This window comes from Podarcis gaigeae, assembly GCF_964106915.1.
Source record: "Podarcis gaigeae genome assembly, chromosome: 4".
Classification (NCBI taxonomy): domain Eukaryota; kingdom Metazoa; phylum Chordata; class Lepidosauria; order Squamata; family Lacertidae; genus Podarcis; species Podarcis gaigeae.
Window position 1 is genome coordinate 86549131 of NC_139677.1, and position 27279 is coordinate 86576409.

The 27279-nt window shown below is 43.7% G+C and overlaps 1 protein-coding gene across 8 annotated transcripts in view; it reads right to left on the bottom strand.

Moving 5' to 3' along the window:
• The window catches only part of GRIA4 (glutamate ionotropic receptor AMPA type subunit 4), a 232997-nt gene that overhangs the window by 69014 nt on the left and 136704 nt on the right, over positions 1 to 27279 (bottom strand). The window lies entirely within an intron of this gene.

The following is a 27279-nucleotide window of genomic DNA, read 5'->3' on the forward strand; positions in this document are numbered from 1 at the left end:
GCATCCTGGAAAGATGGAAAGACAGACCCCCCCTTCTCTGCCACTCTGCATTTGAGGGAGCTTAGAGGAATAACAGTTTATTCCTCTGCTCACTTTCTCCTCACCAATCGATGACCTCATTCCATCCAAGTGCATGTTCTTCATATCTGTGAAGTCCATGCCACTAAGTGACACCAACTTCATTTTACAGATTGTTCCAGGACCTGGACTAGTATTTGGAGAACAGAGTTGTCCTCAGGGGTACAGTTATTCGCCATCCCCAATGTGCAGCTCAATCCTATAAATGTAAGCTTATTCAGAAGTAAGTCTTATTAAAGGCAATGAAACTTACTCCGAGGTAAGTGTAGATCATACTATTAATAAAAGCCTCAACATCTGTATAGCATTTTCAAGTGCCCAGGGACACTTCACATGCATTATCTAGATGTACTGTAATTCTTACAGCGACCCTATAAAGTAATTCAGTACTATTATTCCTCATGATGCATAGGAGTTCAGCCTGAATTCCTAAGTATTTCCCATATTTAGGTAATGATTATAGCATCTCAATTCAGTGATATTTCGAGGATGTATTCTGATGGCAGCATTTCATCTGGCTAAACACCATAAGTGATTTTAATTATCGAGGGAAAATTATGTTATATGTGACTCTCAAATTATACAGTGTACCTTTAGAAGATGCACAAAACTCTAATTCTCAGATTTAGGCAATGCTGGTTGCAGAATAAGACACTGTTTGCTACTATCTTTATTTCTATAAAATTCCTCCTGCTGCAGAGGAATCTAAAAATGTCATCTCATCTTTGGATAAAGGCCTTTCCCTCCTCGCACAGCTGCCTGCAGTACTCTTGTACTATTTATGTGCACTTATTTCTTTTGCTGCATCAAGCCAGCTATCTTAAACCTGCTCATTAACAACTTAGTTTGCTAATATAGCGAACGAACAGTTGATATCTTTCCCCCACACGATATGCACACTTGAAAGCATACATTGGGCATGTTCACACATAATGCTAAGCACGACTTGCATGAATGTGGAAATGTACGGGTTCCAGGGGAGAAACGTGCCACCCCCAAACTTTGCTTCTCTCTGGCTTTTTTTTTAAAGTAATGTTTATTAAGGGTTTTTTTAATTACAATATAAATAAGCAAACAAAAATATTACATATCATAACATCTTTTCTTATCTCCTTTGGACTTCCTCACATCTCCCGCTCCTGCGTTCCAAATTATAAAAATTAAACCAGCAATTTATCACCTTGTCTCCATCCTGATTGTCTATTTTTCCAATGTTATATCTCAAATTTTAGATAGATTTATTTCCCTCTTTAACAAATTAAACTTAGCCTAATAATTATCTAAAAATTTGTTTTTTTCTTAAATTTAACTTATCTTCATAATTCACTTCATCTGTTTTAATGGTGCCAAATTGTTTATAATCAAGCATCCTGCTTAACATTCTCTCTGGCTTTTTAACTCAGCATAGCATGGCAGCTAAGCTAAACTTTGGCTTAGCATGTCACCAGAACTCATGGTTAAGCTCTTTCCTCCTTAACCACAAGGTGTAGCTAAGGTTTTCTACAGTTTGTGGCTAAGGTTCAGACAACATGCAAATCTAAAAGGGCCATGCAGGTGAGTCGATCCCAGAAAGCCACAGGCCACTGGCTGTGATTGCACATAACATGAAACCATTATTTAGTGCTATGCACATAAACTGGAACAAGCCTGAGCAAAACCTTGGTGGTCATACATTCCTCTTCTCCTCTCTTTGTCCCATGCTGCCAGGAGGAGAACTTCTGCCAGCATTTAGTTTCAGTTTCACAGAATCTTGTCACTGCTTACAAATCAGAGATTGTGGTCAGTGGCGTAGCGTGGGGGGTGCAGGGGGGGCGGCTGCACCGGCCGCAACATCTGGGGGTTAGGGTTAGGGGGTGCAAATCCACGGGTTAGGGGGCGCAAATCCATGGGTTAGGGGGTGCAAATTACTTGCCTTGCCCCGGGTGCTGACAACCCACGCTACGCCACTGATTGTGGTTTATAGCAAACCATGTGTTATAAAGCTGGCTTGGTTTGAAATGGACTAGAGTTTGTGATAAACTATATCTCTGATTCATATGCAACAGCATATATGCTTCTGCAAAAACAAAACTGAACATTGGTCAGGTCTTTCTCCTGACGGCACAGGATAAGAGGGAAGCGAGGGTGCTTTCCTTAGTTTTGTCCCAACTCATGTACATAGTGCCAAATTGTTATGTGCCAAATGGGCTATTTACTCAATGCTGGGTCTGAGTAAAATATTTAACCCATATTTGTGCTATCTGCTATATAGTCATAAGATTAGTCATTATTAATATTACCATCATTATTATTTTAAAGAAATAAACAGGGATTACGCTTCTCTGCCTTAGGGGGAGATTTTGAGCTTTAATTAATTAATGTTTATAAAGGGTTTTGAGCTACATGAATACAAGGCATATTGAAACTACTCCTCTTGTTCTCAGACGTAGTTAAAGCAGATGGATTATTAGCAATGGAATTAACCTGCCTTTCAACTGCAAAGCCCATTTCATTCCAAGTTCACGAGGCAAAAAACATGGGTAGAACCATTTGTTGCTGTTCGGCTTCCCTTTGTTATTTTTATGCCTACCCCTGGCAAACACCGAAGTCCACAAGTACTAGAATGTTTCTTTGAAAACAAAAACAAAAGGTAATGTCTAATTAAGCCTCCAAATAAGAGCTGCTACTATGTGTATTACTGGCCCCAGCAGCATGGAAGAGGTAACTAAATGTTACGTGTGGTTCCATGTTGCATGCTCTTGACCAGGCATAGGCAAACTCAGCCCTCCAGATGTTTTGAGACTCCCATGATCCCTAGCTAACAGGACCAGTGGTCAAGGTTGATGGGAATTGTAGTCCCAAAACATTTGGAGGGTCGAGTTTGCCTATGCCTGCTCTTGACATTTCAACTTCCTCTCTTCTCAGGCTATTCATTTGCCCTACTTTGCACCCAGTGTGCTTATTGCTTGACCAGAACATGTCCTTGAACTCTGATAATGCCTTTTGATTTTCCAGATTGAGGACATAGAGGGGTGAGTGTGGAAACTGAGCACCTAGTGTGGGCGCATTGAAGCATCATAGAATGCCCAGCGTAAGCCTCTGCTGGTTCTCAGTGTATATATCCCTATCATAAGCACAGCCATTTTTATAACTCCATGCTCAGGAAATCTGATGGTCCCTAATTTAACAAGGGATGAAAGCCCAGCAATGCTACTTTTTGCTACCGGCTTATTCTCATGCAGGACGCGAGTGGCGCTGTGGGTTAAACCACAGAGCCTAGGACTTGCCAATCAGAAGGTCGGCGGTTCGAATCCCTGCAACGGGGTGAGCTCCCATTGCTCGGTCCCTGCTCCTGCCAACCTAGCAGTTCGAAAGCACGTCCAAGTGCAAGTAGATAAATAGGTACCACTCTGGCGGGAAGGTAAACGGCGTTTCCGTGCACTGCTCTGGTTCGCCAGAAGCGGCTTTGTCATGCTGGCCACATGACCCGGAAGCTGTATGCCGGCTCCCTCGGCCAATAAAGCGAGATGAGCGCCACAACCCCAGAGTCGGTCATGACTGGACCTAATGGTCAGGGGTCCCTTTACCTTTACCTTTACTCTCATGCAAACGGAGACAAGCAAAGGGTTCTTCAACCTTCTCCACTGCAGAACCAACAGCAACAGAGGCTTAGGCAAAGGGTAGAAAAGCACCATAGTTCGGTGGTACAACGTTTGATCTCCTTTGCCCTACTGGGCTGGAACCACCTGCTATGGTCAACGCATTGCTGCTCTCCTCTCTTTCCTGCCAATGCCTCATCATTCAGATCACAGGATGGCATCACGTTGCAAGTTCCCCTTGCCCCTGAAACCATTGGTTGCCATTTGCGAACATGGTATGTGGCAAGCTACTCATTATTAAATGTTACTGGAGGAGGAGAAAAGGGACTCTGATTTTAAACACTTGGCTTGTCTCCATGGCCTCAATTTTAGCCGGCAAAATTGACTGAGCACCCAGCCTCTGTGGATCCTCCAGGCAAAATGATTTATAATGGTTTTCTACACGTACTTCTCAGAACGCAAATATTTTAAAGCTTACAATCATTACAAGAACCCACAATCTCACCTCAAGTACATGAGTCAGATTACAGGTTAGCACTTCAGATCGTTTTACAAATGTAAATTTCTTGACATAACGGGTGAATATGTTTCCATAGTCAAGGTTAATTTTTAACCTGAAGTAGTTTTTCCCCCCTTTGCAGGGAAAGAATGAAGAATTCTTTTTAATTACTGCACAGTTATTCAGCTGTTTCTGTGGTTATATACTCCTTTTTTTTGTTATGCTTGTCTGTAATTATCTTTTCAAATTATGCCCAGATCCTTTCCAAATAATATGTTCTTAGCTTCATTTCCTATTCACTTCCATATATAGCTCCGTAGTTAAAAGAACATCAGGATTTTATACGTGCTCATGACTCACTGATGGTGTTAACTTTGATTTGATCTTTGGTAGTGACCCAGTCAACATTTATTTAATCCTGTTTCTTGTCACAGATTTGCTTAGGCCAGTGAGAGAGTCATTCAGAAAATCAGCTGGTCTTCTTTTCGAATTCAGACTTGGAACCTTGACTCCCATTAACAAATTATGGGAGACACAGTGCTGGAATAGTTGGGTCCTTTGGCCTGATTCAGCAGGTCTCTTCCTATATTTCTGACTTACAAACGCTTTATGAACAGGTGACTCAGCCAGGAAGGAAGATAACAGGGCCAACCAACAATGGCTAGTCAAAGATTTCTGGGAAAGTTACAAGCAACACATGACCACTCCATCCACTGTTTGTTCCCAGCATCAAATATTCAGAGACATACTGTCTCTCTTAACAGAGAAGTTCCATTTAGCAATCGTGACTAATAGTGACTGATAAAAGTTATCTTCCGCAAATTTATCCAACCCCCTCCCTTTAAAGCTATCTAAGTCAGCCATCACAACACCTTGTGGTAGTGAATTATATATGTCAATTATGCACTGCGTGACAAAGTACTTGCTTTGCCGGAACAGAATATACTGCCCATTAATTTCACTGGGTGACCTTGAATTCTAATACTATGAGTAAGAGATGAAGGGAAAAGCTCTATCTGCTTTCTCCATACCACATGCAGTTTTGCAAACCTTTATGGTGCTATTGGTTGCATTTCCACCCCCCCCCCCAAGAAAGACCTTAAAGTTATGGCAAAGATATGGTAACCCCACTTTTCATTTTTGGTTTGCCTTTTCTTTCCTGCTCTCAGCTCTAGCATATCACTTGTTAGATGCAACACCCACTTTGCACATTCCAGGTTCAATCCCTGTCATATATAGATAGGGCTGGGAAACATCTTGCTTAAAACCCTGCACTGCTGTGATGCCAGGTAATGTAGACCAGCCTTCCCCAACATGTTGACCCCCAAATGCTGCTGGACTCCAACTCCCATCATTCCTGAGTGTTGGTCATGCTGTTTGGGGATTATGGAAGTTGGGAGTCCACAAGTTAGAAAAGCCTGGAGTAGTCAATACCACATTAGATGGACCGATGGTCTGAACATAAGGTGAACTTATGTTCCTGTATTCAGTATCTGGATGTGGCTTAACCTGCAGACATTTCGAAAGGCATTACTATAGTGGCTGCTTTATTTTTAAGATCCTGTGTTTCCCTCTCTACTTACGGTTGATTCAAACCCCATCGCTCTGTAAGTGTTGTCTCACTGTGTGTCACTATTCTGAATGCCTCCCTGCTTCAAGGGAGTTTTACTGTAACCTGCTCTGTGGCCCAGCAGACAAGAGACAAAGCCGGTCCCAAGGCACAAAGGGATGCAAACATTACACAAAGTTACAGTCAAATTAAGATAAAGGGACCCACAGCTTCCACTGCTCAGTAGTGTGACTACCAAATTAATGCACAGTGCTGAAGTCTAGTCAATTTTTATACCTTTGTTTTCCTTTATTATAAAACACGACAGCAAGGAGTCTTCTTTTTACAAAGCATACTAAGGGCGTGGGAAAATAGCTTAACTTTAGGACCCATTACACTGAAGTGGCATAAGAAATTGACTAAAACAATAGAAGGAAAGGAAGAACTTTTATTTTCCTACTGCAAAAGTTTCTAAGAAGTAGTTAGTAGTGGGTGTGAGCAAGGAAGTTGGAGGATGACCAGGGCTGGTTTGATGAGGCCCTAAGCTACTGAAGGTAATGGGGCCCTTTATATGTCCAGCTGTCCTTTGTCAACAACAAATTTTCAGTTTTTTGTGTTGAATATATGCTATGGTAAATCATGGACCTAATAGGTATCTAAAACCATTTGCACTTAACAAAATGCGTATTTTATCAAAGTAGATGTTGAACTGAAATACAATTAAGAAGAAGTATCCAGTTCTTTTTTCTTTATTTTTTTCGGGCCCCCCAAGAGAGTGGAGTCCTAAGCTATAGCTTGTTTAGCTTATATGTAAATCCGGCACTGGGGGTGACCCTCAGCATCTTGTTGGACTGCAACTACCATCAACCCTAGCCAGCTTGGCCAGCATGCAGACACAATGGGAAAAGTAGCCTGAGAAAATCTGGAGGGCTGCACGCCCATAACATGGGTTGACAGTACTCAAGGCTGCGTGGAGAGGACGGGAGGAAGGGAAACGTACAGAGCCCATTCAACTGCCTAACAGCATCCATGCCACCCAGGAGATTGTAGCCTCAGATAAGAAAAGAAGAGTCATTCCATTGTCTGGAGAGGTCACTTCCTGGTTCGTATGGAGAAGCTGTTTTCAACAGAGCCCCATGATGGAAGCACGCAGCTCTATTGAGGAAACACCAGGTGTTGAAATTTGGTGTCCCTAAACAATTTTGCACCCACCCACCCCTTTGCCCCCCATCTCCTCATACTACGCCACTGACTACAGGTTCCCACCAACTTGCATGGAACATTGGCCCACAGTGCAAAAGCTGAGACTTGGACGCAGAGTGAAGGTGAAGCAGTCACATGATCACCTCACCAGAAGCCCCAAACCCAGAAACTCTACCTTCGACATCTTCAAGCTGTTGCATGAGTGGCCCAGAGACCCCCTTGGCATGCTCAGTGCTAAAGCTAAGCGGTTCTGGCCTTGCAAACTCCCACCTGGGAATGTTGTTTTGAATCAGCCGCCAGAAGAGAAGGGTGTAAAAGTGTAGTTAAACTGACAAGTTAGAAGGCCACGGAATTTAACCTACTTTTCGGTATCATTGTTCCTCAGGGATAACAGAAAAGGAGCAAAGTGTAAGCACTGTTAGCATTTGCTAAACTGAAGTAATTATGAGCACAGGTACTGCAGCACGAATGTGTGTGAGAGAGATTCTGCTTATTCCTCATGAGTGGCTATGTTGGACCTCAGTGCTTCTAATATAAAATTGTGCAGAAATAGAAGAAATATGTGTGATGGACCTAGACAGACCAAGGTGCTCTAGGTATATATGTATGTTGGATGACATTTCTCTGGATCCTTTATTTATTTATAGTTCCTTTTCTGTTACAAGGAATAAAGCAGTTTGCAGTTAAAAACAAAATAAGCAATACGCTAAGAAGCAAAGCAGCTAAAACAGTAAAGGTAAAGGGACCCCTGACGGTTAGGTCCAGTCGTGATCGACTCTTGGGTTGCGACACTCATCTCACTTTACTGGTCGAGGGAGCCGGTGTACAGCTTCCGGGTCATGTGGCCAGCATGACTAAGCCGCTTCTGGCGAACCACAGCAGCGCAAGGAAACGCCATTTACCTTCCTGCTGGAGCGGTACCTATTTATGTACTTGCACTTTGACATGCTTTCGAACTGCTAGGTTGGCAGGAGCAGGGACCGAGCAACGGGAGCTCAACCCGTTGCAGAGATTCGAACCGCCAACCTTCTGATCAGCAAGTCCTAGGCTCTGTGGTTTAACCCACAGCGCCACCCGTGTCCCAGCTAAAACAGTAGCTCCCCTTAAACAAAGGGGATAGCTCAGTGGTAGAGCATGGGATTTGCACACAGAAAGTCGCTGGTGCAACCCCTGACCTCTCCAAGCAGGGTAAGAAATGTCTCCTGCCTGAAACCTTGGCAAACTGCTGCCAGTCAGTGTAGACTATTGGGAGCAAGTAGGACTGCTAAAGCTGAAGATAGAGGGGTTTGCACAACTACTTTGGTGCCTATTCATAGGTAAAGTAATCTTTGGACGGAGACTCTCCTGATTTGGTTGATGTCTCCCCTCTTAGCCTTTATACTACAAGCTCACTACATTACGAGTGAGTAGTGCCTTCTGTCCCTATGCTACATGTACAGATAAGCTGATACGTACATTTATGCATCTAGCAATAATGCAACCGTTGCAGTGTTCTTTGATGGATTAATTCTGAAAAGCCCCTGCTTCCCTGAATTATTCATTCCCGTTACACTGTGCAATAGAACTGAACATCTAACTGGCAAATATGTTTCCTGCCTAAGACAATGATATCATTCTCACAGACAACTTATCGTTGGCAATCTTCTTCAAAAATTCCAGCAATCAATTACCTATGTTATAATTAGAATTTCAATAACTCTCAACGCAAGCATTTATTCTGTTAGTACCCCCTCCCATGAGGACATTTGCCTGTTTCCATTCAGTATCCCATTCTCAGCCCCCCCCCCCCCAATGCATTATCAGGACTTCGGTACTTAACTGCCAGAAATTACACAGCCTACTTGTGCAAAAAAGAACCAGCTATGTTTGGGTTATGTACAAGCTGCTTAGTCAAAACACACAGCTTATTATACCAGTAAATCATCTGAATATCTTCCAAGGGTACCTGTTTAAGGTACCCTTAGGCCTTAGGCCCTTGTACCTCTTTTACTAGCAAAATACAATATGCCCACCTTAGAAACTTGGAACCTGGATTGCATGTTTTCACTGATGTTTGTCTTGAAATTCAAAGTTCTGAATACTCTTCATTTTTAGGAGATTTGCAACAACAACAGCAAGGGAGACTATTGTCACATAAATAAGCAGCAAATACCACAATTGTGTTTATGCACTGGAAAAATCAATAAAACCTCTTATTTTTAAAAATATTCTGTGCTCCTTCCTATGAATGTAGACAGCACTGCAAGTGACTGGTTACTAGTTAACTCTGTTTGCCAAATGACATGAAGGATTTAAATACTTAGGTATTAACCTCATTGCTGACATAAGACAACTGGGATGTAGAAACTACAGGGGACTGTATAAGGGCATTCAACAAGAACCTATGAAATGGCAACATCCCAGCTTTAGCTGGGCAAGTAGCCATGGTCAAAATGTCAGTGTTACCTAATTTTTTTTCTTTCTTTCAAGTTTTGCCTATTCCCATCCCAATACTTCAGGATAAACAACAGAACTCTCTATAGAAATAGAATGAAATGAGGGATGAGAATGCCTAACTTAGTGTTATATTATGCTGGTTTTCACATCAAATCCATGATCTCATTGGTCAGGGGAAGGACAGACTAACAAAATGAATTTCAATAGGGACATATGTAAGGTTCGGCACTTAGGCAGGTATAATCAGCTGCACAGATATAAGTACATGTGAAAAGGATCTAGGGGTCTTTGTAGACCACAGACTAAACATGCCTCAACAGTGTGATGGCAGCAGCAAAAACAGTGAGTGCTTTTCTAGGCTACATAGCATGTTCTCACTGAAAGAGAGCACGGGTTGCGGATGGGGCTAACAGAACACCCCATAGTGCCAGGCAGAATAGATTCAAGAGCCTTGAATCAGATTGGAGGTTGGAGTTGCTGGGGTAAATAGGATGTTGCCAATTTAGGGGTGGGACCTGAGGTTATTTAAGCAAGGTCCACAGCTCATTACTTTCTCTTTTGCTGTGGACACCGGATCACATGGAGCACTGGGACTGTCTGGAGGACAGTGATTCAATCTTCTCATTGTCTGGTTACATTTATTTATTTCCCCCTTCTTTTAATCCTCTTTAGTCCCTTAAATAATTTAATTCCCCCCTTTTCCTGTTCGATTTCCCACCCCTTACCCTGCCCTGTGGGAAGATTCTCCCTGTATCTGTGGCTTGCCTTTCCCAATAGGGAGAGGGCCCCTGGTAGGGGCTTTCTTTCGCAAAAAGGTTTCCCCCATTTCTCCTGTTGTAAATTGTGGGGCTAGTCAAGGAATCATTTTCGTTTATAGCACCCCCAAAGATTGGCTTTATTTGAGTGTGTGCAGCGCTGTTGGCCAAATACTAATCTAGCCTTGGGCGGGAGCACTATTTTGAGTTCTTTTAATATTGCTATGAGACTAAGATTCTCAAGAGCAGAGGCAGGGAGGCCTATTTGGCCTGCACATAACTTCCAAGCCTTGTCTGCTACAGGTAGCAGTTAATTGTTAAGTCTCTGACCTCTCTTAAGAATGTATCTTCTTGCAGGCTCAGTTGCTGCTAATGTATATCTGAGGCAGACAGGGCGGCAGAGGCTCTCTGTGCCTCCAATGACTATGAGCACTCTGTATATGCTCTTGAACTATGCTGTTTCTGAACAAGTTTATTTTCGTTAAGTTTGTTTTGCCCTGATAGTGGCGACTGCCATTTTAGAGACGAGCCATTGTGGCTTAGTGGCTAAAGTGTAGGACTAGGACCTGGGAGACAGGGTTCATATCCCCCTCTTAGCCATTGTTATCACAAAACAAAACAAACTGCTCCTTTTGGGCTATTCTGTAGTTCGGCCCATTTGTGGTAAAAGAACTTTGGGTTTCTTGAAGGGGTGCTTCCCTCTAAAAGGGCAAGCAGGGGTACCTGGACAGGCTGTGGGCTACCTCAACTCTGCTATTTCACTGGAGACATTTATACCTGGCCTAGCAGGTGATTCTAGGGCTTTGTCCTAGAATTCGATGGCCTGGAAGCGTTTCCGGCCTGAATAGTGTCCCCATGTGGTCCATGAAGCATTGGTTTCACCGGTTCCTTACATGGTTTAGTTTTTGCAGACTATGACAGGGTTTTGCAGATGCCTCCAGAGCTTGCCTCTCCTGCAGGGGATGACTTGCGGACGCCCCAGGTGCCTTCTTCCATAAGGAAGCATCTTTGGAGGCTGCAATCCAGGAGGAGGGCAAAGAGGAGCAGGGATGATAATTCAGACATCACCTTGGACCTCTACAGGGGTCAGGGTGCGGCTGTCTGCGTCTTTAGGGATCATCCTGGATAGCTCAGCTGGTCAGTGCATAGTGCCGGTAATGCCTAGGTTGCAGGATTGGTCCCTATATGGGACAGCTCCATGCTCCCCCATTGTTCTACCTGGACACTTAGGCCCAGTGCCGAGGGACTTTTGGTGGTTCCCTCACTGCGAGGGATTTGACAGGTGCCACGTTTGCAATATGCAAGCGGGAGAAAGCACCTTTGCGTGCCCGCATTGCAGTTTGCTCTGTGCATTGCAGGGCACAGCGCTGCACAGGCTGCATTTGCATTGCATTGCGTGAGAGATTTGCATTTGCATTGCACAGAGGTGTGCATTGCACGGAGGGTGTGTGTGCATTGCACAGAGTGTGTTGTTGCATTGCACGGAGTGTGTAGTTGCATTGCACCAAGTGTGTGAGCATTGCACGGAGTGTGTAGTTGCATTGCGCGGAGCATGTTGTTGCATTGCACGGAGTGTGTAGTGGCTTTGCATGGAGTGTGTGTGCATTGCACGGAGGGTGTAGTTGCATTGCACAGAGTGTGTTTTTTGCATGGCACAGAGTGTGTAGTTGCATTGCACGGAGTGTGTAGTTGCATTGCATGGAGTGTAGCTGCATTGCATGGAGGGTAGTTCCATTGCTCGAAGTGTGTTTTTGCATTGCACTGAGTGCGTTTTTGCATTGCACGGACTGTGTAGTTGCATTGAACGGAGTGTGTAGTTGCATTGCATGGAGTGTAGCTGCATTGCATGGAGCGTAGTTGCACTGCTTGAAGTGCGTTTTTGCATTGCACGGAGTGTGTAGTTGCATTGAATGGAGTGTAGTTGCATTGCACGGAGTGTGTAGTTGCATTGCATGGAGTGTAGCTGCATTGCATGGAGCGTAGTTGCATTGCTTGAAGTGCGTTTTTGCATTGCACGGAGTGCGTTTTTGCATTGCACGGAATGTGTAGTTGTGTTGCACGGAGTGTAGTTGCATTGCATGGAGTGTGTGTGTGCTGCACGGAGTGTTTTTTTTTTTTTTTTTTTGCATTACACAGAGTGTGTGTCTGAAAAGGAAGCTGGCTCGGCGGCAGCTTTGTCGGAACTTCTTCAGGGGTTCTGGCCAGCGTAGATATTATGATGGCAGCACAAGATGCCCCCTGCCCAAGAGGGGGCTGGAAGCTGGCAAGCAATACCTCAATACCTTTTGCCATATTCCCATTTTATTTGGGGATCCAGATGGATATCGTTGCTAAACAAACCACTTGCCTATGGAGAAGCTGTCTGCCTTGAAGGAAGTTATTTTGTAATACTTCCTCTGTAGCAAGTGATGCTTCATCAGATCCGATCTTGCTGGATCACTTAATTAATCTTGCATGCAGAGTGGTTGCCCCAGGCCGCCCCTCCCCTTTCCACTAGGCCAGGCTGCCTGCGGCCTGAGGTCCCCTTACCTTTCTCATGCAATGGTTGCAATTCCTAAATGTTGAAGTCCCCTTGCCTTTCTCATGCAATGGGATCTCATGCAATGGTTGCAATTCCTAACTGTATGCAATAGTAGTTGGCCATGGCAGGATACCTGGAACTTGCACAGGGATTTTCAGGTTCATGCTGATGCTGCCGGATCTTTGCCCTTTGGATATTTAATTTTTATTTTTATTACTATTATTATTATTATTATTATTATTATTATTATTATTATTATTATTTTCTTTCTTTCTTTCTTTCTTTCTTTCTTTCTTTCTTTCTTTCTTTCTTTCTTTCTTTCTTTCTTTCTGGAGCTGCTGGTGTGCAAAGCCATGGCCTCAAGCCCGGTGTGGTGAGGCAATCATGTGACCTAACTTTTCTTGAGTTTTCCCCATTGTAGTAACAGTTCACATGTGGCCCGAGGAGTTCAGTGAACATCGGATCTGCTTTTGGTCTGATAACCAGGCAGTGGTGAGCGTCTTGGCAAAACGGTCCTCACGCTCTAGCTGAGTCTTCGCCCCTCCACTTACGCTTTTGAGCTGCGCCGCTTAAGGTTTAATATTGTGCTTTCTGCTCCTGATTACGGGATCCTCTAATGATGTCACTGACACTCTATCCCATTTTCAGATGGAGCGCTTCAGATCCTGGGCTCCAGACACTCAGCTACTGCCAGACTTTTCCAGACCACCTGTGACATTTTGACAACAATTAGTAATTACAGAGAGCAGCAGCTTCCATTTCCCCTTCTGCTTTTAGCTCTTATGGGAAGGCCTGGATGGATTTCTTAGCCTTAAGCTGGCAGTCCTTGGCCATTCAGATGAACTGGCCCCCATCCTCTGAGCAGATCCTGCAGTATTTGGTCCACCTGCTGCAGATTGGGCGTGCTGTTATAACTATAAGAATTCTGTCCGCTGCAATGTCTGTTATACTGAAGCTTTACTTTTCAGAGACCCTTGTAAAGTTTGTTGTGTGCAGGGCCTTGGAAGGTTGGAATAGGCTCCAACCTCATAGGACAGTGGGCAGAAAGTCGGTCAATTTTACCTATGCAGTATCTGCAACAAGTTAAAACTTATCTGCTGGTAAAAGATCAAGGCGAGTCTCCTTTCAGTATTCCATTGCATTTTGGTGCGCTGAGGGTTGGGGAAATGGTTGTTGGAGCTAGCACGGGGCTGAGAGTCTGGAGGCTTATTGCTTCAGGACTTTTCCTTATCTGCTTTGGAGCTTGTCATTAGAGTTGGGAACTCTAAAACAGACTTAGTGGGCAGGAGTGCCACAATCTGGCTTCCTGTCACAGGTAAGAAGGGCCCTTGCCCAGTTATGGATACCAGAAATATTTGGCTTTTCATTCCCCTGGGGGCTGGCCCGCTCCTAGTGCGTAAAAATGGGTTCCTGTTAGACAGGCATCAATGTGCTTACGTCGTGCACCAGTTATTACGGCCGGCGGCTTGCCTACCGCTGAACACGCCTCATTCCTTCCAAATAGGGCTGCTGCAAAGGCTGCACACTGGGGGCCTGTCAGTAGACAGGATTGTGAAGTCATTGAATGTCTGATACTGAGAAGGGTTATATCAGGAAGCGTCACAATGATGTCTGTGCTGATGCTTGTCTGTTATTTCCTTTTTCATAGGAGCAGCTGTGCACATTTGGGCCACAGCTTTGTACGCTGGGCTGGCAAGCGCGCTGACGAGTCTGGACTGGGTGCCATCTCAGTCTTCCTGCCCATGTGAACATATACTGGATGTCCAGATGGGGAATGCTTTGGGAGGAGATCCTTCCTTTGGCGGCCGAGTGTGACCTGTGCTGGTCCTCCCGCAGTGCTGGTGTAACAGCTGGACAAGGATGATTTGCCGTCTTCCTCCAGCATAAGTTTGCATTCCTGCATGCAAGAGGGCTTGGTTCGAGTTGATAGCAGCTCTCCCTGGACTCAAAATAATTTAAGGCATTGGTTCAAGGTGATCTGGAGGGGGGGTTGGAGCACCTGTCCCCTCCAATCGCTAGATGTGGTTGCTTTGGAATGCATTGCTCCCCCACAATGTTTGCTTGTACTGATGATATGGTGGGGCCCAGTCATCAGTGCTGCCCTGCTAAGGTCAGGTGCAGCTAGTCAGGAACCAATGCCTAGACAAACTACCACCGAAGAGGCCAGAAAGCATGTTAATTCTTGCCACTCATGCAACTGCGCGTTCTCCTGGCAGGCCCTCCTGCGGCAATAGTGGTGCAGCTTGGGGAAAATGATTTGGTTTCCTCCTCATGTTATGGGTTACGTGCTGCCATCATTCAGGATCTAAAGGACTTGGCGGCCTTGGTGCCTGATTCCAGGCTTTTTTGGTCACAATTACTCCAACGCCGTAATTGGCGGGGTAGTCCCTGCCCAGTTGCCACCGAACGTGCAAGGAAGCGGATTAATTCTGCGGTGGGAAAGTTGGTGGTAGGACTGGGTGGGTTTGTGATTCCTCACCAGCGTATTACCTTCAAGGCCCTAGAGTTCTACAGGGCAGATGGGGTTCATCTTTCCCCTGCTGGGAATGATGTTTGGCTCGATTCAGTGGTGGCTGAGTTGAGGGTGAGGTTGAATTTGTGAGTGGTTGGCGGCGAGCGCAAGGGCTCTGGTGGCGGTTAGGCATTGGTTAAATTGGTTGGTGGAGGGGTGTGGATTGGCTGTGCCTACCCCTCCAATGCTGCTGCTGCTGGGAATTCCGTTAAAGGAATTCTGGGGCTTACCATCCCCTCGTCCAAACCCTTGGAGCAGGGTGCGGGCCGTGTAAGTTCCCAAGGAGCAAGCAGGGAGTAGCTGAGGGTCTGTGTCGCAGCCCCAGTTGTCCCTGGGGCTTGTTCCTCCACACGCTGACTCACGGGAGTCAGCGCTGTCCCCCAAGGCGGGGGGGACAGCTAGTCATAACCAATGCCTAAGCAACCACTCACAATCTTGTATGATAATAAAGTTGTGGCCAAAATTATGCCAAAAACCTTAAACAAAAATTAAGTGTGATGTGTGAGTTATTGGGGAAGGGGTGTACTGGGGACCTCAGCACGCAACCACAGAAGTCTAGTGCCCAGATCAAGGGAAGTAATAGTACCACTCTATTCTGCCTTGGTCAGACCAGACCTGGAGACTTGTGTCCAGCAGGGGCAAACTTTGGTAATCTTTCATAATATGGCATCCTGTGCGAGGTCAAAATCTGACACCCCCAAATGGATCATCTCAATCATGGATCTTCTCAATTTTGCACTGCCTTGCCTGGGAGCTGGTCCTTTCCTGACCAAAGTGGAGTCTTACAGCCCAGAGACAAAAGGTTGTAAGAGATCCCAATACTGAGTTAGATGGACCAATGGTCTGACACAGGATAAGACAGCTTCCTGTGATTTTCTGGACCCTGTGTTGTGAAACCTGAAGAACTACTGTAGAGCTCTGCTACAGAGACTTAACAGTCCAAGGCATTTGACATCAAGCAATTCTCTTTTCCTATTCTCTTCCTTGTCCTGGTTTTCTGAAATATGAAGATAAGAGCACATACTTTTGGGAGTCCCCCCACCCCGCATTTTATTTTATTTAAAGCTGTAGTCAGGCCTCTCTGCTGCTGGATTCATGATTGAAGCTCCCAACAATGTCAGTTTCTGTTTCCACTGCAGATGTACTGCAGCACATTCCTGCCCTCTTCTCTCTTTTCGTTTCAGAGGCTTCCCGACAGTCATGGGAATCACACTGTGAAGGTGAGCTATCAGACTAGAGAGTGACAAAGCCTGGTGGAAACCTGAGAAGACCCTGAGGACAGATGCACGGTGGCAGAGATATCCACTCTCATTGTTTCACACACATTTTGCTATTTATTCTTCTCAGACAGAATAATCCTTTCTACTTCATTATGTTTGGAATTTGAACTGAAACTACTGGATCAAAGAACCTTGCTTTGCTCACTGGGGAAAAAAAGGGGGGGGGTTAGGATGAATAAACTGCCTGCTTTTGAAGACAAGCAGTGAAATGACATTATTTCCATGCAGTATGTAGTATGGAAACAGTTTACTGTGCTTAAGAGGAAAGGAGAATTGGAGGCTGGATGCATGGGTTGGCAAACCAAGTATTACTGGGTTTTAGGGTATGCCCCCAGAGGTCATATGTGGGCCTGAACACGTTCATTATTGACATTTGTAAGCCACCCTTCACCAACTGCTCATAGGGTGGGAACAATGCAGTAAATCAAAATTAAAATAAACAAGCTCAGCAAATGACAAACAGTTCAAAACAGTTCTTTATGATGTACTAGCAACTGGCACCACTCAGGGATTCTAAGAAATCAAACAATCAGTGCAGTTCTGAAAGATTCAGTTTGCTGTCTTGATTCAAAGCTGTATCCCATTGTCCCCCCAAAATAGATGAATATGTGCTCCCACATGTGTCAGCAGGGCCTGCATAATGCCACACAACCCCGTTCTGCCCCCCCCCATTTCGTCCCATTTTGTGATGTCTTCGTGTCACTTCCAGGTTCAGCGTGATGCACGCATGCACAGTCGCACGCATATTGGACGAGCCTAAAATGGTCACTGCCTGCAGTTCATGAGAGCTCAAAACCAAATGACCTTCTCAGAAGGTATCTGTCTCTGAATAACAGATATGGGATTCACAAGTGGGGAAGAGTGCTGTTGCAGTGATGTGCTGCTTGTGGCTTCCAACAGGGATCTGGTTGATCACTGTGAGAACAGGGTAGATGGGCCATTTGCCTGATCCAGGAAGGCCTTTCTTAAGTTGTACATGGTATGTATACCCCCTTGCTGATGTTAACAGGCAAGCCGGGAGCAGCCCTCTCTGCAGTTTCATAAGCTTCATAGGAACATAAGATATTGGCATATTGATAACGCCCCATATCACACACAAAAATACCACTCTCTGTGTTGGGCTAAATGTCCCCTAGGCCCGGTCTGCTCAGAATACATACGAGAGATTAAAAGCTGAGAGTCTCGCATTACCAAGGATAGCTGCTGAAAATTCCACAGGAGGAATGCAAAATGCCAGGGGTTCATCTAAAGCCCAGCAGTCTAAGGTTCCTGACCTTTAAATTTGATTGTTTTGTAACACTTTCCAATTGCTAATATCATCCATTTAATATACCAAACCCCATTTGACAGACTGAATGTTTCTAACCTGCACATCTAGCTACAGAGGATTTATTTGAAGGCAAAAGAAAAAATCTTGAAGTGTCAAGCAACTTTTGTCTGTCTTCAAAATCGCTGATAATGATCACTTAGCCTCTTGATCTCCTTGATCTTTGATAAGTTAAGTAGATGGAGCTCTTGAAGGCTCCCTTTTCGAACCATCTTTTTCTGGCTTTACATAATATATTCCCCAGGTGCGCCCCCTGAATGCTTTCCAACCATTAAGCACTAGAGACCCACAGCCAAACATTTATTCAGCACTACAGAACTTACTTTCAAACATCTGGCTATTTACTTCAAAACAGCATGTGACATTCAGCTCAGTCTTTTGGACAGGCATAGGCAAACTCAGCCCTCCAGATGTTTTGGGGCTACAACTCCCATCATCCCTGACCATTGGTCCTGTTAGCTAGGGGTGATGGGAGTTGTAGTCCCAAAAACATCCGGAGGGCCTAGTTTGCCTATGCCTGCTTTTGGACCTCTCTGCCCCCTTAGCTCTCTGCCCCATATTTCCCCAAAGCTCCTTTTCAAGTCCAATCATTAACCCTGCCAACAACATGAAATTCCTTCATCCAAATTGTTATAAAGACATTGAGCCTGCATAGCTCAGTTGGTTAGAGCATGGTGCTGATAATGCCAAGGTTGCAGGTTTGATCCACATATGAGACAGCTGCATATTCCTGCATTGCAGTGGGTTGGACTAGATGATCCTCAGGGTTTCTTACAACTCTCCAATTCTATGATCCTATGAACTGGAACGGGCCTAGGACAGAGCTCTGTGGCATCCCACTTGTCACTTTTTTCCAGGATGGTGAGGAACATGGGAAACTGCCGTATTTAGGGTCAGAGCGTGGGCCTATCTAGCTTAGTATTGTCCACATCAGGGGTAGTCAACACTGTGCCTTGCAGAGATGCTGCAGGACTGCAACGCCTATTAGTCCCAGCCAGCGTGGCCAAAGGTCAGGGACGATGGGAGCTGGAGTCCAGCAATATGTGGGTGGCACCACGCTGGCTACTCCTGGTGTACACTGACTAGCAGCAGCATCCCAGCGTTTCAGAGTATATTTCAGTCCTACCTGGAGACTGCTTTATATGACCTTTGACTTGAAAAAGGCCCCCAATCCCTTGTGTATAGGATTTCAGCCTAACATCTTTAAAAGTCTGGGCCAGATTGACATTTGTTCCATTCCAACACAGCTCTTTTAATGTCTGTTTCAGAATGCATATGAATACATCAAGAATGTCATGGTAAAATTCCACTTAGCATAGCTAAAACACCTACTGCACAATCCCTTTTAAAGTGCCAACTCAGATGAATGCCCATCGAGTTGAACATGACTTGCTCCCCAGAAAACGTGTATAGCAGGGATGGGAATCTCCCAGCCTGCAGGAAGATAGACAAATTATAAACTGTCTGCGTGTGTGTGTGCGCTCACACACACACACACACACACACACACACACACCAGCTGTTGAGGTGGGAGGGAAGAGGACTTTGATGTTGTGAAAAGTGTGCAATTGCCTATCCCTCCCCTGCAAAGGAGTGCGGCAAGTTCAAAGGAAAGAGGCATGTGTTCTTTATAACTACGCAAAATGTAGTCTATGCATTTTGCAATTGCATGCATTCAATTTTCAAGATGCAACAGTGTTTTGAAGCTTGAGACTTTAAATAGTTGTAACATAGGGCTTGCAGCTCCATTGTGCATTGACCTTGTTTGTACTCTTCTGATGGATTCCTGAGTTCTTTTTGCCTTTTGCACAGTCAAGAAAGCTAAAGGATATAGAGGGTGGGTTTTTTTTTTTTTTAAAAAAAAGTCTATGAAGAAAATGAAAGGCTCGAGTGGAGTTATTAAGAATGAAATATATGTCATGAGGAAATATATGTCATGAGGAAATAAGTCTGTGTGGATCTTTGGCTGTATGAACACATGTGTGGAGCTCTATATAAGCAGGCTGACTGAACCCTTCAGTTCAGTTCTGTTCTGGCCTGTGAATGAACAAGAGCTGTTTGAAGAATCGCTGTGTCGTCTGATATGTTCACCCACAACATAACAGGAGGCATCAGATGTATAAACAAAGAGGGAGGAAACTCCAAAGGCACACAGCACAGAAGATAATTCATTGGACAATTCTTCTTCAGGAAGGGCTCTCACCCAGTTATTTCAAAGAGCCCCAAAACTTCTTCCACATCATGCTATTTTAAATTATTTTCTATGTATCTCTGAGAACCCCTCACCTTTTGTTCCATAAAACCAACCAAAGTGAAAACCCCATTTGTTTCTGAATGTTACTTGTGTGGATATTGTTGACCCTGTGGTGGGTATACATAAAAGGCTTATTTGAATGTAGTGTAGGTAAAGTATAGCCATTCTAGCTAGTAGCCATTATTCATCTTATTCCCTATAAAATTTTGTCCCATCCATTTTCAAAGCCATCCCAGGGTATTTCATACCACATGGTTCAGTGTCACCAGGATGGGGCAGATGAGAGGTTTTGTATAGGCTAGAAAGATTACCGTATCTCTCAGAGAAACCACAGCACGGATAGTGCTTAGGCATGGAAGTTCTCCTGCAAGAATTAAAAGCATAAACATGATGAAAGAGTGTCTGCTATGCATGACTGGGCTAGAAATACTTGAGAGAGCCTAATTTCTTACATGTAAGATCTAAGCATAGCAAAAAGCTACCATACTTGTACAGCTATCCACATTTTTAGCGAATACGTGGAATTCACTTCTGATTAATTAAGTGCAAATTGCTAAGGATTGAAGTATAATTGGCTCACAACAGTCAGGTGTGGATTATAGCTAAATCACGGTGGATAGGCTGTTTAACTCACACATTTGACCGATTGGCAAGCCATGCTACTCAGGTGTGCCTGTCTGAGCAAGGATGCATGTTAACAGCCACCAATAATTCCTCAGAAGAACAAAAATATGGACCTGTCTTTGTGTTACTTCTGCTTTGCACTGCATTCCACCATGACCTAATATAACTTACCATTTGCTTAGCTATTATGTATATTTCTTAGTTAAACTATAATTAAGTGTAGTCCAAAGGGGAAAAAAGGGGGGGGGATGCTACATGACTAGGCAAAAAAGAAGATCTAGCCTGTGTCCCAGGACTTAAAACACATCTGAACCTTCTATCACTTATTTATTTGTTTAATTTAAAATAAAATACAAAAAGCAAAATTTGAGCTATTTTTCTTCAACATAATACGATACACCAAATCCTTAATTAATGAAAACACATACAAATTTAAAAAGTTTGGTTGAACAAAATTATTTTAGCCCAGTGCAGAAAAAAGGCTGCAATGTGGGCCCTATGCGACCTTCTGGGTTACAAACTGCTCAAAAGTTTCCTGGCAGCGTTTTATTTATTTTTTAACAGAGGATGGCCTTAAGACCACCAACAGATCACCAACACCTTTGGAGAGAGGTGCCTTATGATTTGATAGGATTTTTAAGGGGATATGGGTCCAGTGTTTTTCCACCATGACAGTTCTGGCGAGCTGTACTTTTTTTGGTTCAGAAAATGGAGGCGATTGTGATCGGTGCTGTGATGGTGGTTTGGGGTGTAAAGGCCTGTGGGCACTCGGGGAAGTGCCACCCCCCCCCAGGCATTGTGTTGAATATCCCAGCGCTACAAGATGTGAATTAATAGGAAGTATAAAAGATTGAGTAATCGATGAAAAATAATTGTAGGGTCATTCAATAAGATTCTTATACAGTGGTACCTTGGGTTACAAACTCCGCTAACCCGGAAGTAGTACCTCGGGTTATGAAAATTGTCCCAGGATGAGAATGGAAATCGCATGCCGGCAGTGGGAGGCCCCATTAGCAAAAACATGCCTCAGGTTAAGAATGGTTAAGGGTTAAGAAGAGACCTCCGAAACGAATTAAGTTCGTAACCCGAGGTACCACTGTATTAATTGTCACTTTAATTTTAGTTATGTGATATTACTTTAATTACTTTAGTGCGGTGATAAATCAGAGAAGGGCCTTTTCACTGGTGGCACCACTGATGTGAAATGCCCTCCCTGTTGAAATACGAGAGGCTTCATCAGTATTGGCATTCTGCCGGCTCCTGTGTAGGCAAGCATTCCCTTGCAACTGAACTTATGATCTTACTGTTTTAATTATTTTTTAAAAACTGTTGTCCTGCTTTTCAACTGACTAATTATTTTGTATATTTTAATTATTTCTTAATGCCCTGATGAAACCATTATTGTGTATTTTAATTATGAATCGATTTTATAGTTGTAAACTGCTTAGAAGCCATTTTGGCATATAAACTGTATATAAATTAAATAATAATAACTTACAGAATGCATTTTCTCAAACTGTCTTTTATATTAGTATGAATATATTGTGAGTTGCATTGTGTCTTCTCTGTTTCTAGTCAAATGATTTGGAAAGTTGACCATATTCAAGTTTCCATTTCTTTGTCCCTATGCAGAATCCTCCAGTTAACAGCACGCATTCTCTGCAACGTATTAACTTGTATTTGTTATTTGTGGATATAGTATTCTACTTCTTCATGCGAAACATGAGGCTAGTGTAACTGCTAATAACTGTCTCTGCTTACAAAACTAAGAAGTGTTATGTTTTCATATTAACGCTACTTAAGCAAACAAGATTCAAACAAATTTATTTTCTTAACTTCAGCGTGTTTGGTAGTAAATAATATATTAAAAACACATCCTGGATTAAAACGCACACACACACACTCCAAATTAAAAATTCAATGAAGTATGTAAATAATTTAACATAGCTGGGTGTTTTAAATCTCATGTAATAATAATCTACTACCAAATCTTGCAGGAAAGAGGATCAGTCAAATGCAGGCAATTCTCCAGTGGCCTGATTATCTCTGGAGTGTGATGCTCCCCACAGCTTCCCCACAGCAGTTCTTTACAACAGTTCTTTACACGCTAGTATTTTTTAAAGTATGAGCTAAGCAAAAAGAGGAAAAAATGTATAGTCTAACCAGCACGGTTGCAATCTATATTATGAACACATGACTGTGGGTTTTTATTCAATCTAATATTCTAGTCCTTAGAAAGCATATATGGCACAGAGAACACACTACAAAATTGCACGCTGGCCATATGGTCTAAGGCAGGGGTAGGCAACCTAAGGCCCATGGGTCACAAACGGCCCATGGGGGCCGTTTAACCGGCCCCCGAGCCGCCCCCGAACCGAGCCGCCCGCTCAGTGAGTCCCCGCATGCTGTGCTAAACCAGCGCAGCACAGCGTGGGAACTCGCTTCCGTAGTGCCAGAAATTGCGTCTGCGCATGCTCAGATGCCGGAAATCACGTCTGCGCAGATGCTGGAAATCATGTCTGTGCAGACGCAGACACTGGAAGTTGTGGCTGCGCGCATTCACGCACGCACACGATTCAGCCCACGGAGGGATCTCCGCTGGAGTGAACCGGCCCAAGCGAAGTAAACCTTGCCGACCCCTGGTCTAAGGAGTTCATAAGAACATTTTCTGACTTCAGCAATTACAGTGGACGCTTGGGTTGCGAACGTGATCCGTGCGAGATGCACGTTCGCAACCTGCAGCATTCGCAACCTGCGTCTGTGTGCTTGTGCACGCGTGGGTTGTGATTCAGCATTTCTGCGCATGCGTAAAGCACGATTCAGCACTTCTGCGCATGCGCGACCGCTGAAACCCAGAAGTAACCCGTTCTGGTGCTTCCAGGTTTCAGCAGTCCGTAACCCGGAAAAACGCAGCCTGACGCAGGTGTAACCCAAGGTATGATTGTAATACCAAAACAAACTTTTTAAATAAAAAAAAATAGTCTGACCCTTTAGTTGAGTTGAACTTTAATGGCAAAGAAATCAAATGACGTATGCACAGACTGGGGAAAGATCCCAGTAGCTTCTGTTGGCCAATATTATTTCTTAAAAGTAAGCACCCGGTAATACCTAAAGCATGCCACCCCCGCAGATGTTCGGTCATTTATTGAAAACCTCCAAGAGAGGTTCAAAAACCACCCCGGGCACTTTATTCTATTGTTGAACTGCATTTGTACGTAAGAAGCTTTTTCTTAATGCCTAATACAAATCTATATTCCAGTACTTGAAGCCCAAGTTTAGCAAGGTTGATAATCCCATGAATGTGTCTTATAATGCTTAAAGCTAGGAAAAAATGTGTTGGTGTCCTTCTGGGTAAGACCATGGCAAATCACCTTAAGGACTTGCACATCTGTGCTATGCTATTTGTGTGTGTGTGTGTTTTGTAGCCTAACTAGTTCAAACTGGAAACCAAAATTAGCTATGTCGGCTATTGGAACACAAACGTGACCAAAGCTATTAGCATCTCTTTTTGTCTTTGTGTGAGCATGTGTGCGATAACTTAAAAATAGTCGCACAGATTTGGTTTACATTCTGCATGCCTGTTCTCAAGCTGAAGCAAAAGCCTGGCGGCCAAATTTTAAACTCCTAAAAATAGCTCTAAAACCGGAGCGCTTGCAGAACACCAAGTATAGCAGCAGGAACAACAATGAAGGAGGATGACATGTTGGAACAACGACATCTATAGGAGGGAACCTTAACCATGCAATTGTCTATTAGTGTTTGTGTTAAATCTTTACAGGAAGGGGGGGGGGGAACCACCTCTATTTCCATTCACTGACTCTCAAAAATATGTCCAGTGACTCTTGTACAGAAGACAGAGGAGAGTATTTGAACTCACTGTTCAGTAGACTGGAATTTATCCCCTCCCTACATATAAGAAGGATAATAATAGGGTAAGCCACAAAACATAAAACAAAACCCTGCATTATTTATATTCCATTTTCTCTATTTATTCCCCCATTAATTTTCCCCTCTTCATTTCAGGGTACTAAATGTGGAGTGAAATTATCAGCAGTCAACGCGGCATGTTTCTGTTCTGGTTCTAGCTCATATAGTTGGCCTGGCAAATTGGCTCTGATTACAACACTTTTTATAGCTTGCATTATCTTTGCCGGCTATAAAACAAAAAAGGCCTTTAGGAAAGTGGCATCTCTCATTTTCTCATGCCTTAAAATGTAAAATATGAAACAACAATCCTGTCTTACTACTTGGACAATCAGTCTCTTTAGAAAATAGCAATAGGCTATTCCTTTCTTCTATGTTTTTCAGGGACATCTAGGAAGATAACATGTACGTATTTAGCCTCGGCTCGCTAAATCCAGAATCTCCAAATCAAAGACAAATCTAAGAACAATTTGTATATTATGAACATGTCATTTGCACACTACTAGAAAATACATTTATGCAACCATTGTTTTCTCTGAATCATATTCACATTTTGCAATTGCAATGTGCTTACAGGTGCAAATAAATCTAAGATAATTTATCCTGAGGTCACGTGCTATATTATTATGTCAACACAAAAGTGATGCTCTCTTCTTCTCAGGAGACATTTCAGAAATTAAGGATCACGGCCCTATTTCTATGGTAGTCACAAGCAAGGAGTTCCAGATAACTTTTCAGACAAGGATACACATCCACATCAAGATACAAATCTTGTCATTTCAAAAGGACTCAGTTGGGTATCATGATGTGATTGTAGAGAAAGAAGTATGTTGCTACTGACAACAGTTTTGGAAGGCTTACACCACACAGAGATCTCTCTAGCAGGATGGGTGGGCTGGCTGGGATGGAGAGTCATACAGCATGCATTTCTAACTATGTTATCTGGAAATAGGTCCCACTGATTTCTAAAGCTATTTCTTTTTCTGAGGTCCCTCAGCTATTGCCTGCTGATATTTCCGGTTTTGATCTTTCTCCTTAGATAGATAGTATTCTTTTCACTGCTATCAGCTGGGGGTCAATTGTGGCTGTTCTCACGACAGCTGATGTTTGCTAATCTATGAGCCTGCCTACAAGTGACAGCGAATGTTACCAAAATGTTTATGCTACAAATCTTGTGTTTTTCCTCTGCCTATGAAGTCTGAACCACCTGCCCTCCATAGCTGTCAATCAGCCAACCTGAAAGACTTTGTCTCTAAAATGCCTTTCCACAGAAGAATCATATTTAAAAGCTTTTCTCTGACACTTGTCATCCTTTCCTGACCTATTCCCCCTCCCCACCTTTTTCACCGCCTTTCCTGCTGCCAAATTTGGATCAAGAATATATTTGCTTTTAAAGAAGTAGTACTGCAGAGAGGCTGTCTGTTCTCTCTTTCAAGGATCCAATTTGTAATTGGGCTCTGCAAATAAAACCACTACCACCCAAAATCAGGAAGTCACTCACCTTACTTCAAGCCTACCCTAACCCTGTGGAGACCCTGTGAGTCTCCAAATTCCTTCCCTTTCCCTCAAGCACAATGTTGCTGCCTTTGATTTAAGTTTTGGTGGTCCTGGAATGTGTAATTTTCCCAGGGTTATTGATGTCGCAAGGGCATCAAAGTCCTGGCTAGAACCACAACATCTAGATCACTGATTATAGCAGTGCTTCAGCACAAAAGTGGTTAGATCTCCACCACTTTCTCCATCTTCCTCACCAAGGGAGCAGCAGCAGCCCAGCAGCCCAGAACCTGGTTTGAATTTAGCAATCACCTTGTGATATGTGGAGTTCTTTGCCTGGGGTGCTTTGCCTGTTGGTCACATGTTTCACACACAGTCGGTTGGGTCTCCGGCTTTCTACCTCAAGAATCCAACTCAGAAATCCCATGTCAGCTTCCCATGCTATGCAATGTGATGTGCAATGCTAACACGATTTTCAAGTGGGACACAGTAAGTTATTTTCCTGACCAAGCAAGTTACCCAGAAGCCAGAGTAGCTGCCCTTACAGGGACAATCTAGCTTTTTTTGCCCTCTATAATTTCAGTCAAAGTTTTGGCACAAAGGAAATAATACAATTGGCCTGAGCAAAATGGCAATATTTGTAAACGGCAGACACAACAGAAGTAGAAGTCTCGACTTGTATTTCACTGATAGCTATGCTCGATGCTTCCTCGGCATCGCTATAGAAAAAGCAAGAGAACAGCAGGGGGAAAAATACATTACTATGCATAACTAGGGAGAGCCTGAATGCATGGGTGAATTGGATCAGCCCTTTAGATCCTGTTTTGGGAATGGCAATTAGACCTCCCACAACCCCTCAAAATTTAAGCCTGGAAATGGCATTTTTAATTCTCTCTTCCACTTCACTTTGCTGCTGGTTTGGCTCGGAAGCAACAACATAACCCTTGACTGCTGTTATTCTTCCTGCCCACCTGGCTGGCCACTGTGATAACAAGATGCTGGATCAGGAAACTGGATGGAACCTGATCCAGCAGGTTCTTCTTAAGTTCCTTAGATGAATTATGGGAAGGAAGAATGGTAGCGACCAGAGTTCTGCAGCTAAACCGGCAAAGCTGGCAGTTTTAAAAAGTTAAGTGAAAGAAAGAGAGGAGGAAATAAATGAACTTTACAAAGATGAAAAGAAGGGTGGAGCCCCACCACCACCAATTGTAAGCCCTTTCCCTCCCCCCCAGAATCAATAAACCT